General features: G+C 38.2%; 1 protein-coding gene across 3 annotated transcripts in view; it reads left to right on the top strand.

Annotated features, from left to right (window-relative positions):
* Positions 1-16797, top strand: part of ATXN1 (ataxin 1) — a 380795-nt gene that overhangs the window by 80737 nt on the left and 283261 nt on the right. For all 3 annotated transcript variants that reach the window (XM_090269787.1, XM_090269788.1, XM_090269789.1), the window contains exon 3: positions 10176-10301. The gene's annotated coding sequence lies outside the window, so the exon portion shown is untranslated. The remainder of the gene's footprint in view (positions 1-10175; positions 10302-16797) is intronic.

Consider the following 16797-nt stretch of genomic DNA (forward strand, 5'->3'; position numbering starts at 1 on the left):
ATAAAAGGTTCTTGGATCACACTTTGAGAAATAAAACAAATAACTTTTAAAATAAACATTTTAATAATTTAGTGTAAAATGGAACCATTGCATAATACTGATGTTAAAGGACAGAATAAATAAGAATATTTTGTTTTTGACAATCTTGTCATCCCAATTAAATTTTGGGGAAAGTGATTTATTTTTGGCATATCCAAATCCTTGTTGTATTAAGCCACACTCAAAATACGTAGTGGTTTTGAGCCTTGATTGTTCTTGTTAAGATTGTCATCTCTTCTGGGTGATTAATTATTGTGTTGATATAGATATGATTTTGGCTTACTAATGTTCAGCAGAAGCTAATGACTCTTGAAAATGTCAGTGACTCTCTGAGTCCTTTTAAAATCAGCTATAACCAGACTATCATTACAGGTTTGTTTGGAAGCTTAGAGGTAACATTGATGAATTTCTTAACACCTAGTAGTTACTCAGTAAATACTAACTCTAGGAACAAACTGATTAATTTGAATTTTTCCTGGGACTTTCATTTTAGGAATAGAAACTCAGAGTTCAGAATTCTTACCCACCTTTGCTATGGAATCTTCTGTGATACCCTCTCCTGCTTAAAACAGTTTCCTCTCTTGGCAGTCCACAGCTCTTCTCCTATTCTCTTACTTTATTGCAGAGTTGTGACATTTGTGTACTTGCTGTCCTCCCAGATGGACAGTTACCTTCCCGAGGGCATGATCCATATCAGATACTTTTTACTCCAGACAAATGACTGGCAGAATTTCTTTCCAAAGTACATATTCAGTAAGTGTGGTGGTGATTGATCTAATATTTAGACAATTAGATTATCTGCTTATAGTTTCTCAAATGTTGTTCCTCACTTGTTTAGAAATTTAAAACTTTGCAATGACTTTTATAAAATCAAATTGAAGATTTTTATGATGTCATATCAAAAACTAGCTAGGGTAAATCTGCCTGAGTGAGGATGGTTTATAATCTAGAGTATATGTTCCACATGTAGTGTCCAAATGAAATAGAACATCAAATTGTTGGTATGTGGTTGTGGTGAGCAGAAGCAGTTATTATACATTATTTGGTAAAATTCATATTCATATCTTGTCAGTTTACAGTGAACCAGAGATTAAAAATAACATTTGTTTCTGTTTTAGTAACTGCTTTAAAAAAATCCCAAATCATTTTATTTTCTTTAGCTTGACTTCTAGTAGTGTTTTTAATATGTGGCCTTTCAAGCAGTAATGAAGTGCATCAATGTAGCTTGGCAGTGAATAACAGGACATGCTTCTAGGATTATTTTTAAAGATTAAAAGTCATATTGAGTTTTTTTTGAAAAACTGACCCAAAAGACAGATGAGCCAAGTCAACTCAGAAGGAAATCTGTGAATGAAATGTTTGTTTTTGGCCCTTTGCATAATTCTCCACATGTATTTTCCCTGGCTCTCTTCTTTCTTGCCCATTGACAACAAAAGGGGAAAGTTAGTGGGATCTCTTAAGTATAATTTACCAATGTTTTTCCCATTCCCCCTTTCTCTTCAGTGAGAGTTTGAAGAGCATCCTATAGTCATCCATGGTTTTCAGTTCAGGGAATGGAGTCGTTGGATCTGTGTTTTCTGGAGGCATCTCTGGTGGCAGTCTGGAGAGTTGATTGGCGGGTCGTGAGAGCAGTCAGAAATCTAGGGGGTAAGGCAGGAGCAGTGGGTGAGAGTAGAGGGAGTAATGCTGGAGGGTGGAAAGGGAAGGATTCAAGTAGAATAACCAAGAATTAGAATTGATAGGACTGGGAGCCAGCTGACTTGTGGAATAAAGGGGAGCGCAGAGGTATTGATTCTGGTGTTTCCAGTTCGGGCAACTCAGTGATGTCAGGGTACCAGGAATAGGCTTCGTGGATCCATTAAAGCAATGGGACCCCAGAGTCTCTTATCATCCAGTATTGCTCCACTGCTTTCGGCGACCCTTTAGCTTACCCTTTCTTGGTTGGGGGTCTTAGCTTACGGCACCTTAAGCTTCCTGTGGGTGATCTGGGGTGTCAGGTACTCAGAAGTGAGAACAGGTGCATGTGGGCAGCGTGGATGTGAGGGCGGTGGAGGCAAAAGGGAAGTGTTGGTCTAGCATTGTCCCAGCGTATAATAGGAGACGCAGTCTTCAAGATGTTGCCAACCCAAGATTGCTCACTTCAGATTTTAAGAGCAAAGAGAGAAGTTTGGTGTTCAAACTGTCCCTAAGTCATAACAGTGATTCAGAGAACTTTCTTTTGTGGTGCAGCACACGGAGGGGTCCACCAAGATAGAAAAAGAGAACAATGCTTCATAAACTATAATTACTTCAATGTTGCCGTAAGTAAATATTTTAAATATACTAAAATGGCAACATCAGGAAATGTGACTAAAAAGTTAATGTGTGACACGCCCTTTTCCCCACCTTTGTGGTTGTTGAAAATTTCCACCAAGAATGACATATGCAAAGAAGGTTAAATCAGGTTGTTATGTGTCAGAGGAAGGCCGCAGTTTGCATGGTTCTACAAATCCAGGGTTGGAATTTACATGTGGGAATCCAACGTTTTAACTGAAGAGTTTGGCACAGTAATTAGATATGAGCCATCCCTGTGGCTTTCCTTTCTTAACTTTTGTACAGAATTTGGTGTGGTAAATAAAGCAGGTTTGCTCCTAACCATGTGTCTTGGAAACACTCAGCCTCCGATATTTTTGGTTTGTCTGAGAAAAAAGGGAATTTTCTAGGAGACTGAAATGCCTAATGAGTTTGTTATTATCACCTGATGTTAGATTGCACCATTTTATACGAAGTATGTAACATAATTTTTCAAAGAGTAATTACGACGCCAGTAGAACGAGCAGGCTTCCCCTGTATCTTCTCATCTGTGGGTCACAGACCTTATAATATTCATTAAAAAGCTCCATGTGAGTTTGTAGCATTCAGATTGAAAATATTTATTTTCATCCACCTCCATTTCTTCATTTACTAAAATTAGTATAATGAAAGTGCCCACTATCTGGGATGGTTGTAAGGCTTAAGGAGATAATGTAATTTGTGGGTTTAACACTCAAATGTTAACTATTATTAATATTATCGCATGTGTATATTAACACCCAAAGTAAACCAGTGTTGTTTAGTAGTTCTTTTTAGTTTTTAAATAGTGGTTTATAATTACATAGTTACTTCATTAACCGATTTCACAAAACGGTCTTTTTGAGTCTCTGTCAAGGTACGTAAGAAGTTTCTTGTCTTCAGTTAAAATAAAGCCTTACTAGATTATTAAAGCCTAGGCTAGAAGAAAGTATTTGCTAAAGAAGTCTAAAACATACGCCTTTTGTAGACTCTTACCTGGTAGAATCGAAGTAAGCAGATGTTTTCTTCATAGCTAACTCTGTTCTACTGTCCCCTCGTGGTTTACGTCATGGCCACGGGCAGCCTGGGTAAACAGCCTTTGTCCAGTTGAACCCAAAGGTTGCTGGAGAGCTAGAGCTGCCTAGACTTGTATAAGCCAACGGCAAGAAGGAAACTCAGTTCTGTGCTTTTACTTCTGGGAGGGATCTGTAGAACTTAGAAAGTCTGCTTAGTCAGCAGTTCTCACTCTGAGAAACCCCCAACACTTTTTGGGCAGGCAAGAGGTGGTCTGCAAGGTCAAAAGTATTTTTATCATAGTATTAAGACATTATTTACCTATTTCATTCCCATTGTCTCACAAGTGTGTAGTGGAGTTTTTCAGAGGCAAAATGATGTGTGCTGATGTATACTGAAGTGTGTCTTTATTTGGAGGATCTGCGTAACTCACTGGACTAGTATTATTTTCCAGATGACCTGTACTTGGTGTTAACAAAATCCATCCAAACTGCAAGAGAAACCAAGGAATTTTAAGATTACAAAGAGTTTATTGATATGTTTCAGATGCCAAATGGCCCTTTCCTTTAAGAAACTACCACTTGTCTAGTTTTGGTGTAATATGAAAGAATTTCCACAATTAATGGAGAATGAAGGCCACATTTTCTCCACAACGAATCCCAGCAAGTTGAATTTAGAGACACATTTGAGCTGTTTTCTATTAAGCCAGACATGAAAGAGATCTGCAAAAGTTTAAATCAGTGTCATTCTCCTCACTAACATTTTTGTTTTGAAAAATGTAGTAATTTTATGTATTGATTACATGCAGTGAATTTAATTATTATTTGTACTAGATGAATGGATCATATTTTTAAATTCTCATTTCTAATACAATAAGTATTGTTAAATATAGTCTTCCTAATTAAAAGCTCTTTGGGGCCCTCAATACATTGTAGGAAGGTAAAGAGGACCTGGGATGGAAAAGATAGAGACCCACTGGCTTAGCGTATTGTTTTTGAGGGTGCATTCTGGTCAACGCATGTCTACTGCTTGCTTATTTCTTTGGAAAAGTGTTCTGGTCAAATATATTTTGGGCCAAAATGAATATTCTCTTCTCTCCTAGAGATTTGCAATATATATTAATACATCAAAAGCCCTCAAAAATATTTCCCAAATTTATGTCAACCTTTTTAATCCTCCCTTTATTTTGAGCATAACATAATGTTCCACAATGGACTATAGCATCCCATGGAACATGCTGGCTAATGTGTATATATGCTACCCTCTCCCAATTTTTTAAAAACAGAAAGCAAGGTTTAACAGGTACTTTTTTCCAATCCATGCTTTATTTAGAGAATGGGCCATAAATGTTTACCAGCTAACCTCTTTTTTTAAAAAGAAATCCATTCATATTTCATCGTATATTATTTTGCTTATAATCTTCAAAACTGTCTCCAAACTCATATGCTTTAAAAACTCTGTTTTAGACATTTTTGTGTGTTAATGAGTAGCATCTGCTCCTTGTGTCATAAAACAAAGTGATCCCATCCCACACTAATTGCCCAAATTGCAGGTTAGGTCCTACAGCCTAGTTGTGGAGCTATTACTACTGTTTGGTATTTTTAAATGGCAAAAAATACCTTTAGTGATGCATCATATGCCTTTATAAAACACAGTCACTTTTTGCAACAGAAAGATTTATAAATGGCAGTGGATTTTGTTGTATTTTTTTAAATGTTTTTTTCCAGCCCTTTGGTTTCTATTGGTTGTGGGCATAATCCTAACAAGCAAAGCAAAAGCATTCTTCAGAGTAGATGAAGAACATGTTCCCAACGGCTGCTTGGTAGGCATTCCCTTCCTGCAAAGTAAAATGACAAAATAATCACTACCAGTTCCTTTCTGACAGCAATGCGATTCTCAATTTGTATTGAGGTAGAAGTGCAAAGATAATTTCTTTCGCTTTCTGTGGTTCCTGTGTCTGTGTCAGGCAAAGAGTGAGAAAGTCTTAATTTATTATGATAATTAAAGGGACAACAGTCATTGTATTTTATATAGTTCAAAAGCTTTCATTTTTGGGGGGGTATTTCCAGTTACTACTTAAAAACTAAATATTGTTTGACGGCTTAGTGGCTTTCTATTGCCAAATGAAAATCTATTTTCCTTTATCATTTTAAAAATTCAAGCAGAAATTACCGTGGCTGTTTTCTTCAATATCTTTTTTTTTTTTTTTTAACTATTGAGTGATTTTAAGGAGAGCTCTTTACATGTACAAAGGGGCATTCTGTATTACAGCATAGTTAAATCAGCCAGACTAACCAGACTGAGATGAAAGAACCAGTCTGAGTTTACTCTTCAGACAGCAAGAGGTCATCTTTTCATCTTCTTTGACAGTTGAATATAGATTGTGGTATATTCAGGATATCAAAAACAGAAGAATTGTAGAGCTGTATAGCAAGGTAGGAAGTTTGGTGAAGATGCACATGGGCCATCGTTTGTATAAATTGTATGATGTGAGCACTTCCTGAAGTGGAAAGCCAAATTTTAGGTATGCACATCTGAAGTAGAAGAAAAGGTTATTCTAGAGGGGTCTTGTCATGGAGTCTTTAAGAGCCTGAGTTTGACTCCCACCTCTACCACATATGTGTGGTAACTTTTCGTGACTCAGTTTCTCCAACTGTAAAAAAAAAGTCACATGCAATTCCTAGAAGAGTGCCTTGCACATTGTAACTGTATTGGTTATCTTTTGATGTGTGACAAGTTACCCCCAAAACTTGGTGGCTTAAAACAATAAGGATTATATCACAGTTTCTGTGAGTAGGAGTCAGGGAGCATCTTGGATGGGTGTCTCTGGCTTCAGGCCTTTTGTAAGGTGGCAGTCAAACTATCCTGATGGGCTAACTCGCTCACATGGAAGCTTGCAGACTGTGTGGGTCCCTCCCAGGATGGCCTCACAACCTGGCAGATGGCTTCCCTCACAGTGACTAATCCAGGAAAAAATGCAAGAGAGTACCCATGATGGAATCCACAGTCTTTTTGTAACCCAGTCTTGGCACTGATATCTCATTACCTTCGCTGCATCCTGTTGCTAGATGCCAGTCATGAAATTCAGTCTACACTCAAGGGCAGGGGACTAGACTAGGGCATGAATACCAAAGGTGGGGTCACTGGGGGCCTTCTTGGGGAACGCCTATGACAACTTATTGTTTAACTTGCATCTAGTATCCATGTGTCTGTGAATTCCAAACTTACAATTCCAACTATCTATTTGATATCTCACTAGGATGAGTAACAGGCATCTTAAACTTAACATGGAAAAATGGAGCTCCCTGATACCTACTTGTCCCATAGTCTTTTCCATCTTGGAATGAGAACTCCTTTTTTAGAGATGATAGTGTCAAAAACTTGGAGGCATACTTCTTAATGCTTTTCTTTCTCTTTACCACCTGTCAACTTGACTTTGAAAATAGATCCAGAATCTTAGCAGTTCTCACCACCTCTTCCCCCAATGTCACCACCTTTGCCCACGTTTTTTGCAAAAGCCTAATGGGCTCTTGTTTTCAACCTTGTCCAGGCTTTTCTTTACTCAACAGGCAAAATGATCCCCCCAAACATCAGGCAGGTTATTCTACTATTCCATTCAAAATTCTCTAGAGTCTTACCATTTTACTTAAGAGTAAAAAGCCAAAGTCTTTATAATGGCCTGCAAGGCCTTTCCTGAATATAAAATTATTTTTATGTATTTTGTGTAAAATGATGTATGTATGCAGCATAATAAATGATATATATATGGTGGCATAAATACAGATTTACATGTTTACATAATTTATTAAGAATTTATTTTCTGAATGGTATAAGATAGTGATCCCACTCTTTCCAAATGAGGAGCTAATTTTTCCAGCATTGTTTATTGACTAGGACACTCATTCCCCACTGAGGTGATAGTTTACCATGAATCTGTTTGTCTTTTCCTATATGACCAATGCCTACTTGTTTAATTTTAGAATAAAGAGATACCTAATGGATCATATAAAATAAATGATGTTTTTATAGATATTATTTGATATGATATACTCAAATACACATAAAACAACTTGAATTATAATTGTGAATTATGGAAAATATTTACTATGTCCCTTTATTTGATAGATAAAGAACTAATTCTTCTTAGTAGATTATGACTTACATTTATAGATGTAAAACTAAAATTAAGAAAAAGAAAATCTCATGATTCTTAGGCTACTGTTTCTGATTTATGTTGATATACTATACTTTGCTGCTGCTGCTGCTTATAACTGTTCAGAAAATTACCGCAGAAATAGTTATAAAATGTAAAAACCCTGTAAGTATATCATCTGGCATGAAGTTCATGTTTATATAGCAACTTTCAGTGTTCAGTCTTCTCTGTGAATGCTGTAGGCCTCTGGTGGTCTTGTCTACTTTCTGGACTTATGGTCTTATCTCTATTTATAACTTAAACTGGCAGACAAGAATGGGTAGGCAAGGGAGAGGGAACTCAAGCCAGTTTGTTTTGTTAGTTATGAGCAGCACTGCTGAAAAGTTTGGTGAAGAAGGGAAGTATATTGAAATTCTTGCTTAAAATGAGGTGTGTAGTATTTTCAGTGGTTATCTTTTGATAAAAAGTTGTCTCATTTTTGTAGAACTGTGTGTAATTGAGGGTCAGCTACAAATCACAAAATGAATCACTTCCAACGTCTTCACCTCTATATGCATAAGAGTGGAAAATCTTGTCACCTAGATGAGTCCTTTTTTTTTTCTCCCTCCTCTACAAATAGTGTAAGCCTTGATCCTCTGGGCATCAGACTTTGGCAGCCAGTGGAGGGCCCTGAGCTAATAATGGAGCCATTCTGCCTCTCCACTTGGTGACTAGAATGTAATCTGAAAATGAATTTCTTTAGGGCGAAAACAAGACAAAAGAAGAGAGAAAGAGTTTTCAATACTATGCAAAAGTATTGTGCTTCTGGTAAACTTTTCGAACCAACACCACATTCTATTCTATTCAATAATGTTATGTCTAGTAAGAGTCAATGGGCATAAGCGATTAAACCCAGTCTAGTCAAGGCACAGATTAACTTGCTGTGTGACCTTAAGAGGTCCGTCAACCTGTCTGGGCCAGCAGCGTTATTTGAAGAAGAATTTTGAACTAGATGACTGAGACCCTTCCTGTTCTAGAATACTAAGATAACTGGTAATATAAAAGAGAAATGCAGTTCTTTGTTTTCAGTAAAGCAAGATTGATATCCGCCAATAACTCGCGGTGGGCTTGCTTAAATCCTCCTCCTCTCTCCAAGTTCTGTTTTTACCAAAACTGTAAACTAAAGACAGTTTGTCATGCTTTGAACTTCCTGGCCTGTGTTGATTCTATCAATATGTTACTGTTACACATTTGAGTGGGAACTGAGTTATATTTCATGAGAAGTGCTCAGGCAACTAATAAAATCGTTACAACCCCACTTTCAGTGGGTATTGATAGCATCAAAGAATGAAAAAAGACTGCCATTTTCATGCAGTCCTTCTTCCAGCAAGACTGAAAAATATAATGGTCTCAGTCTCAACCCACTTGTTTAAACATTAACCAAAAGCAGCTTTCTCCTCCTTCTCAAAAGTTTTTAAGTGCCTACGTGAACTTAACCACAGGTAGAGACAACCCCCCAAAAGTCCTTTTAAAACATGTTAAATATTATATAAAGTAGAAGCTTCAGAAGTATTTCAAGGAATTGATTATTCTCACAGCAAACTAGTGAGGCATGAAAGCATATACCCTCTGTTCCAACTCAGTTATTTGATGATGAGATCTTTGGTGATTGCCTCCGGACCGTTGGAGATGCATACGGAGTTCAGAGTTACAAGTAGGAAGCAGTCCCGTAGTTAGAGAGTGAGTGACAGCCTTCCAAAGGGCTTTCAAAATAGATGAGGAAGAGCTCATAAAAGGCTAAAAAAAGGATGCAGACATCTTTGGAAGACCTTTTCCAGGCTCTCAAATGGCCATTGTCAAAAAAACAAGCAGTGGGGTGGATTTGACTATGCATCAGGGAAGCTAGAACAGCACCCAGTGACAAATGAGCGCTTTTAAGATCACAAGGCAGAAGAGAACTTTTCAGAGCGACCTTGTCACACACAGTTCTAATGTGTAGGCTTTCTCAGCTGCTCTGAGTGGGGGTAAAGAGACATGCAAATTTTAACCATTCGTTTCATAGTCAGTGTGTTAAGTAAATGCTGCTTTCCAACTTGGGTGGAGAAGTTCTTTCTCAGGATTTATCAAGAGTCAGAACGAAAACCCATCAGTTACTTGTTTGTAGTGCAAAATGGAAAATTTCTTCTCTCGTATACTTTATTTGTTTTGTCCAATCCCAGTAGAGCTTTATTTAAAAATATTTATAATAGTTCAGTTAGTCTCAGTTTAGTGGGCAGAATCAGATAGATTTTAATTTGAAATGAAACTTTCTCCACTTTCTGCTCTTGGTAAATTGCATTTCAATATCTTTTATTATTTAAACATAATGAGTCCTTTATTTATTTCAATTAGTTAACTTGAAATTTTGCAAGCACATTGCCACTGGTATGTATTATAACTTTCTAGATGCAGTATCTACCCAGAAGGTGCTTTGTTTCTTCCCCCTGCACCCCCCATCCAATATTCTAGGGTACCATATGTAGATCAGTTGTGCGATAGCTTCGTTCTGGTAATTACCATGCTTGTTTGAGGTTATAAAATATACATCTGACAAAAGCCAGGGATTTCCCCCTGAATATCAACTGACTGCTTAAAGTGACATTTTCATTCTGACTTGGTGTTTTGTTTTGTCTTACTGCAGCATATTGGAGCAAAATGAAAGAGTTTATTTTGAGGCCTCCAAAGTAGTGCTGCCACAGACCATGAGCAAGAGAGAACGCGTGGACTTCAGCCTGCAGGAATGGTCTTGAAACACAAGTGGTTTTGGGTAAGTCGTCCAAAGGACTTGGCATTCATTAGCCTTAAATTTCATCAGTCATCATTTGTCTGGTGCCCCGGGACATCTTATTCAAGTGCATGGCTATTGCTTGACAACCCGAGCAACAGGATGTTTGAGGAAACTTTGATCTAGTGATGGAGAGCAGGTAAATTTACTTAGTCGTGTTTGTGACTCACATGTACAGAATAACAGGATCTGAGTAAAATGCATTTGCCATTAGAAAAAGACAGAAAAGAGAAGAAAAAAAAAAAAAAAAACTCCCTAACAACTAAACACAAATGACAAACAAATTACATTTCTCCATACTTCATTTTAGCTGAGAGCATAAGGTATTCATCATACAAGAGGTAGCAGGTTCACTTTGATGGCAAGTTTGTGATCCTGGGGTGAAGTATTGGGATAGACAATGTTAAGAGGCTTTGGGAGTTTCCAAGTTCCGTTCAACATATGTGTACTGAGTACCTTTTCACTAAACATGGTGCCTTGAATGACAGTCTTGGTTTGGGGTGAAATTTAAATGTTCCAAACTGTAAGTAAACAATTCTAAACTACACACCAAAGTAATGTGAACTTCCAAGAAAGCGTTGTCAGCCTAGCTCATTGTATTTTTTGGAAACAGAGTCCTCAGATGGAAGTCCAGTTCTGCCCACCTATTTTGGTGACCTTGGACAACTTACTCTCTTGGAATGAGTCACTTTTAAAAATACAAGGATCACCACAGCCATATGCAAACTTAAAATTCAACAGTCTACTCTAGTGAAATTCATTAAATAATATACCCTTTGACTTTTGCTCAATGATTTATTGTGTGCCCCTGGCAAATCATCATTTGCAGAGGGGCTTATTAGATCAACCAATGTGGATGAAAGGGTCAGGCATCTCGGGGTCCCTTCTCCCTTTTGGCACCGATCTCACGAACCAGCCCTTTGGTCAAGCAGGCCTTGCACTGTCTGTGGTCAGTAATTTATTCCTTGTAGCACAGTGTTATATGAACATAACATTCAAATATATGAGATAGGCTTCTTTTGAATTATTGGCCTTTCTTTTTCAGTCAGGGATCTAACGTTTTCCTTCTGTGTTTGCTCTCTCTGTGTTATGGATTACCTGCCAGTCCTTGAACCTCATAGAGCCCCAGCCTTTTCTTTTTACATTGATCAGAATTTATTTTCCTTTCTTACTAAACATCCCTTTACTGAAGCAGAGCTGTGAATTACACTTCAAATGATGCTCAGATGTCACGCTTATTAGTAGTGGGCTGTTTGCCTCAGTGGTGCATTATTTGGGTTTCATAACAGCATTTTTTTTTCTCTTACAAATGTTAAATTATGAAGTGCAGGAAACCACATGAATGCGGCAGAATGAAAATGCAAACGGTGTTACCTGGAAATGCCAGTTTTATGATTCTCCTGGTGACACTCTCCTCCCTGCAATCACCGTATGAAGCCTCTCTAACTGTTCATTAGGGGCCTTCTCTCCCGTGTCTTCATCTTCATTATGCTGTATGGTGTAGTCACCTTGTCACGCTGAATCAGGGGCTCTCTCCTCTCCTCCTATCCAGGTTCTGCCTGACTGCTAAGCCTGCTCTCGTTCACAATGTCTTCCTTGAATGCTCAAGACTTCGCTGCCCATCTCTCTTTATGAACTCCTCTAACTTACGGAGCCAGCATCATAAAAGAATATATGGCTCTGCATTGCTTTATGGGTGGTTGCCATCACTCAATCTGGGTTGCAGCCTGCTTGAGGGCAGGAATCTGATCATAGCCCAGGGTTTCTCAAAAGTGGTCTAGCTCCAGGTTCTCCTGATCAGAATCACCTGGACGTATGTATTAAAGTTGCAGATTCAGCAATGGGTGGCTTGATGAGTCAGAATTGCTGGGGATGTTGAGCCCAAGAAACTCACCGACCACAGAAATCTTTTTTGCACACTGAGGTTTGCTTAACAACTGTCTGGGTCTACTTCTTCATCCTCCTCTTTGCCTCCTCACCCACAGCAGAGGGCCTAGGTCTCAGCACATCACAGGTGCCCAGGAAATATTTGCTTGTTGATCTGAGCAGCATCAAACCATGATGATTGCATTCATTCTTCAATTGCCTGGCCTTTCATTCAGGATGTGGAGTCAGCATATTCTCTGAACACTTAAAAACCTCATCTTGTCTAAATATGTAGTGTTCCCCCAGGTCTGAGGCACTGTTATGTCTCTTCCTCCTCAATGACCGACTCTGCCTGTCCTTAGTAATGGTGTGGCCCATGCCTAAAGCTGACAGAGCAGGACCAGCAGGAAAAGATACAGAGAGCTTGTCTGGAGCACCAAGGCAGGAGAAAGATTTGAGGATGGGAGCAGTGCAGTGGTAACCTAGAAGCACTACCCTTGGCTCCCAAAGCCACACCTGCTGCCCTTGGCAGTTTATTTTGAATGATATTTCTTTCAGCTGTTAGGGCTCACAGGTGGTCAGTTTTGGTGGCAGCAGAGCGGTTCCATTGCTGGAAGGAATCAAGTTAAGCTGCAGTGGATACACATCAAAGCACCCACGGTGGCAGCGGCAGATTCGGGATTTGATTCCGATGTGAGCAGGCTGCAGTGGCAACACCTGGCTTCCCCCTTCCCTCCCCCATCCCAGGGCAAGCCTGGCCTTGGATGATGCAAAACACATTTGCAGGGTGTTGTGGCTTCTGGTGCCTGAACGCTCTTGCTGGTGGACGCAGCCCTGGTAGTAGATATGACAGTTCAAGGAAGAAACCAAAGAGGAAAACTCACAGAAGCCTAGCCAGCCGGTAATGGGGCAAGCTGGAAGTTTATCAGCTGTTAAGGTAACCTAGACCAAATGCATTCGACATTTTTTTTTTTTTTGCAACTTTTTTGTTTTTATTGACCCTTGCTGCTTGACATTTTTACGTAGAGAAGTTGTGCCGATCCTGAGTTAAGTTTGTGGTAAAAAGGCACGTTTAGGCACAGTGACAGGAAAGCACCTTCTGGGTCAGCATCGAGTTTTGACAATAGGGGGTAACAGAAAGGTGTAGCCGGGTGGATTGGAAATGGGCTTTTTCTCATGTGCTCAGCTAAGGGAAGGGAAAAAAAAGCAGCATTAAGGGCACAAGAGGCTTTTTAGTATGTGCTTCATGGAGACCTGACTAGGTTTTCCTCTGCATAGCTTCTTCCGGTCGGGCAGGTGGGGAGAGGGCAGGTTTTGTGATGCAGGGGCAGGCGCACAGGCTATCAGCTGTGGAAGAGAAAGGTGCAGTTGTTGGTATAAGTATCTTTGAGGCTTTGTTACAGGCTTTAAGGTGGAGGAATAATGAGGGACAACATTAAATAAAGTAGAAAGCACATCATTTTAGCAAAATACCAGATGCTGGCATTGCTTTTCTGGAAGTCTTTAGCTGTGCATGGAATATTTCCTTAGAAGTAGCCGTCTGTAGGTGGCAAAGACAAAAATTGGTTCTAAGAGAGCATTTATCTGGTTAGAAACGGTGTCACTTGTACTGTTTGCCATGAGGCATCCTTGAGAACTGCAGGGTGTTCAAATGGTCACCTAAATCAGAGGCACTGCTTTCGGAAGGCAGGTATCATGAGGAAAGAGCCAGTCCTGTGTCTTCCCTGAAGACCATCATTAGAAAGCTCTTTAAAGTGCTTTCTAGCTTAGAGGAGTCAGATACTGATCACGTAACTAAGCCTATGTTCCGTAAAGCTGTACCAAGCCTGCCTTCTGTGAAATGCGTTGTAACACGCTCTTCTTGCTGATGCTATCATGGGCTAATAATTGCATCAGTCCTTCAGAGGAGCCGTGTGGTTTGGCATAACTGTGAGTAAAACCACACTGGTTCAGGAAATGCAGTGCATTGTCTTATAACAGGCATCATCAAAACAGATGTTGATTTACTTGGAAGGCACCTTTCCTTGGTGACAACTTGAGAAGCTTTGAAGGGAGGTGATTGCTGTGCATCAAAGTAAGTTAGAATTACGCTGCCACATTTGTACACTGAGTGAAAACTGAAAGGAACTCACCAGTGTTGGTTACCGAACATGCTCTCCCCTAAGACATCATTACATCATTGCATTATTATCAGCTCTACTCCAATGACTAACCTTGCTCTCTCCTTCTCTTCTGAGATAAGATCATTGGCTTCCAACCTCCTCCCAGATGGCTTCGGTTGCATATTGTATAGGTGCCTCCAGCCTGAGGCTAAACCTATCCTGTCTCCCTTTACAGGTTCCTCATGTAAGAGAAACAGGATCAGCCGGACACCTTCTTCTCTTCCTATGTAGTTCATCCCTTCACCACATGCTGTAGTTTTACCTGTTAAATACTTTATTCTGTTCGCTCTTCTTCCACCCTGTTGCCCTTGTCTGTTTCAGCCCTTTAGATCACTTGCCTAGACTACTGCAGCCACTTCCAAAAGAAGCTGCTTTCCAGTGGAAGTCTTTCCTTCCAGTGTTCCATTCATCCTACTATGTTGAGAATTATTTCCTAAAGAAAGGGTATGGTTGAATTATTACCATTCCTGAAAGACCTTCATAGCATGAGGAGGTATGGAAAAGTATTTCTACTACAGTGCTGATTATAAAACTCATACCTCAAAATTATATACATACAATTGAGTACAAAGTGACCATGAAAATATATGCCTGTCAACAATGACTGAAAGTAAATAAAGCAAAAATGAAGATGTTTGTAGTGTTTAGTACTTTAAAAAATAATAATGCTCCATTGGTATTTTCCATAATAATGAATGAATAAGATGAAGTGAAAGGAAAAATTGAAAGGATTTTGTTTGATTTCCCTTCCCTACAAGGTCAAATATGATCTTTATTGGATGACATTCAAGACCCTAGGAATTCATTATCAAATTACCATTTAAATCTCATTTCCCATCCCTCTCATTTCTCCACACAATCTGTCCTTTCTTTCTGAACATACTATGTGTTTTAATAACCATGCCTTTCTTTGTGTTGATTCTTTTGCATGAAATTTTGTTTCTCTATGAAGTGACTTCCTCATTCATTGAGGCCTAAAGGAAATGTCACTTCTCCCTGTGTTAGCACTATATATTGATATTTTTTGTTTATGTATTTTTATGGATGATTCATGGGGGTGGAGACTGGTTTATTTTAAAGCATATGTTATAAGTATTAATCCTGTTTCTGCACATACTATAGCTTAATAAATATTTATGGATGTTAATAAGAAAAGAAAGAACTCATTTAAAAATAAACAGGTAATTCAGATAAGATTTAAATTTTTTAGATAAGCTTAGTGCTAATTACTATGTTGTAAAAATTGCAAAAAGTAGATGTGTTTTGATTAAGCAGTTTTTTACAAAAATAGTTGGATTCAGCATCAGGCTATTTCATGTAAACTTCAAGAGTGATTCCTTAGCTTTTGGAAATTCTGTCAGGTAGAATCACTTTAGCTTCTCAGTAGTCATATTTGTGAAGTTACTTAAAATTGCATTTTAAACGTTTTTTTTTTTTTTTGTCATGAAAAATCATATCAGCCAAATCAGAAATCCAAAGAACCAATATATCCAATGCTGGCAACATAATATGAATATGTGGCATTTTTTCTTAAGGAAATTTAAAAAGTCAAGACTGGATAACATTAAAGGATTGATGTAACATTTTCAATTCTGAAAGGCTATTCTACTCTAGAAATATACTTGCTACTATTTTTTTCATTTCTAAGAATTCTATTTAGTTAAAATAGCAAAGAAGAAAAATATCTTGGCTTCAATAAAATGAAAAGTCATCTCTAAAATTAATTTGGCATCCTCAAAAGTTCCTTTTCAAAGGGAGGAATAGGGTGTTTTTTAATATCACATGATAAGAATGCCACTAAAAATAAAATCATTTTCATTTGTGAGCTAGGAATTCAGAATGGGATTTTATGGTGATCAATGAATGTGTGAGGCATGTTAGCATTTTTTAGACAATATTTTGACATTAATTGAATATCGTGACATTATCATATATTATATCATTTAATATATCACTCAGTGTAACTGAAAGGAACTCACCAGTGTTGGTTACCGAACATGCTCTCCCCTAAGACATCATTACATCATTGCATTATTATCAGCTCTACTCCAATGACTAACCTTGCTCTCTCCTTCTCTTCTGAGATAAGATCATTGGCTTCCAACCTCCTCCCAGATCTTAATATATCTTATGTATTCTATATGTATATTTTCCCATTAATGTTTTAGTTAGAATAAGTTGGAATAGAGAATTTCAATTTGAGATTTACCAATTTTTTTGCATGATATTCTTACCCAACCTTCAGTTTTCTTGCCTATAAAATTAAGATAAAAGTTGAATCTTTGTTAGATTAGTGAATTAACAAATTGGCCAGTCAACAACATGTATTGATTGATTACTGTCTTGGAAACATTACATACCACCTCACTTTTTAACATTTCATATAAGTTGGTCTTTGTTTTACACAGTGAAGAACCTTTGTTGAATTTCTTATTTTTCTGTCCTGTGTG

The sequence above is a fragment of the Furipterus horrens genome, unplaced genomic scaffold (assembly GCF_987537825.1).
Source record: "Furipterus horrens unplaced genomic scaffold, mFurHor1.1.pri manual_scaffold_3, whole genome shotgun sequence".
NCBI classification, from domain to species: Eukaryota; Metazoa; Chordata; class Mammalia; order Chiroptera; family Furipteridae; genus Furipterus; species Furipterus horrens.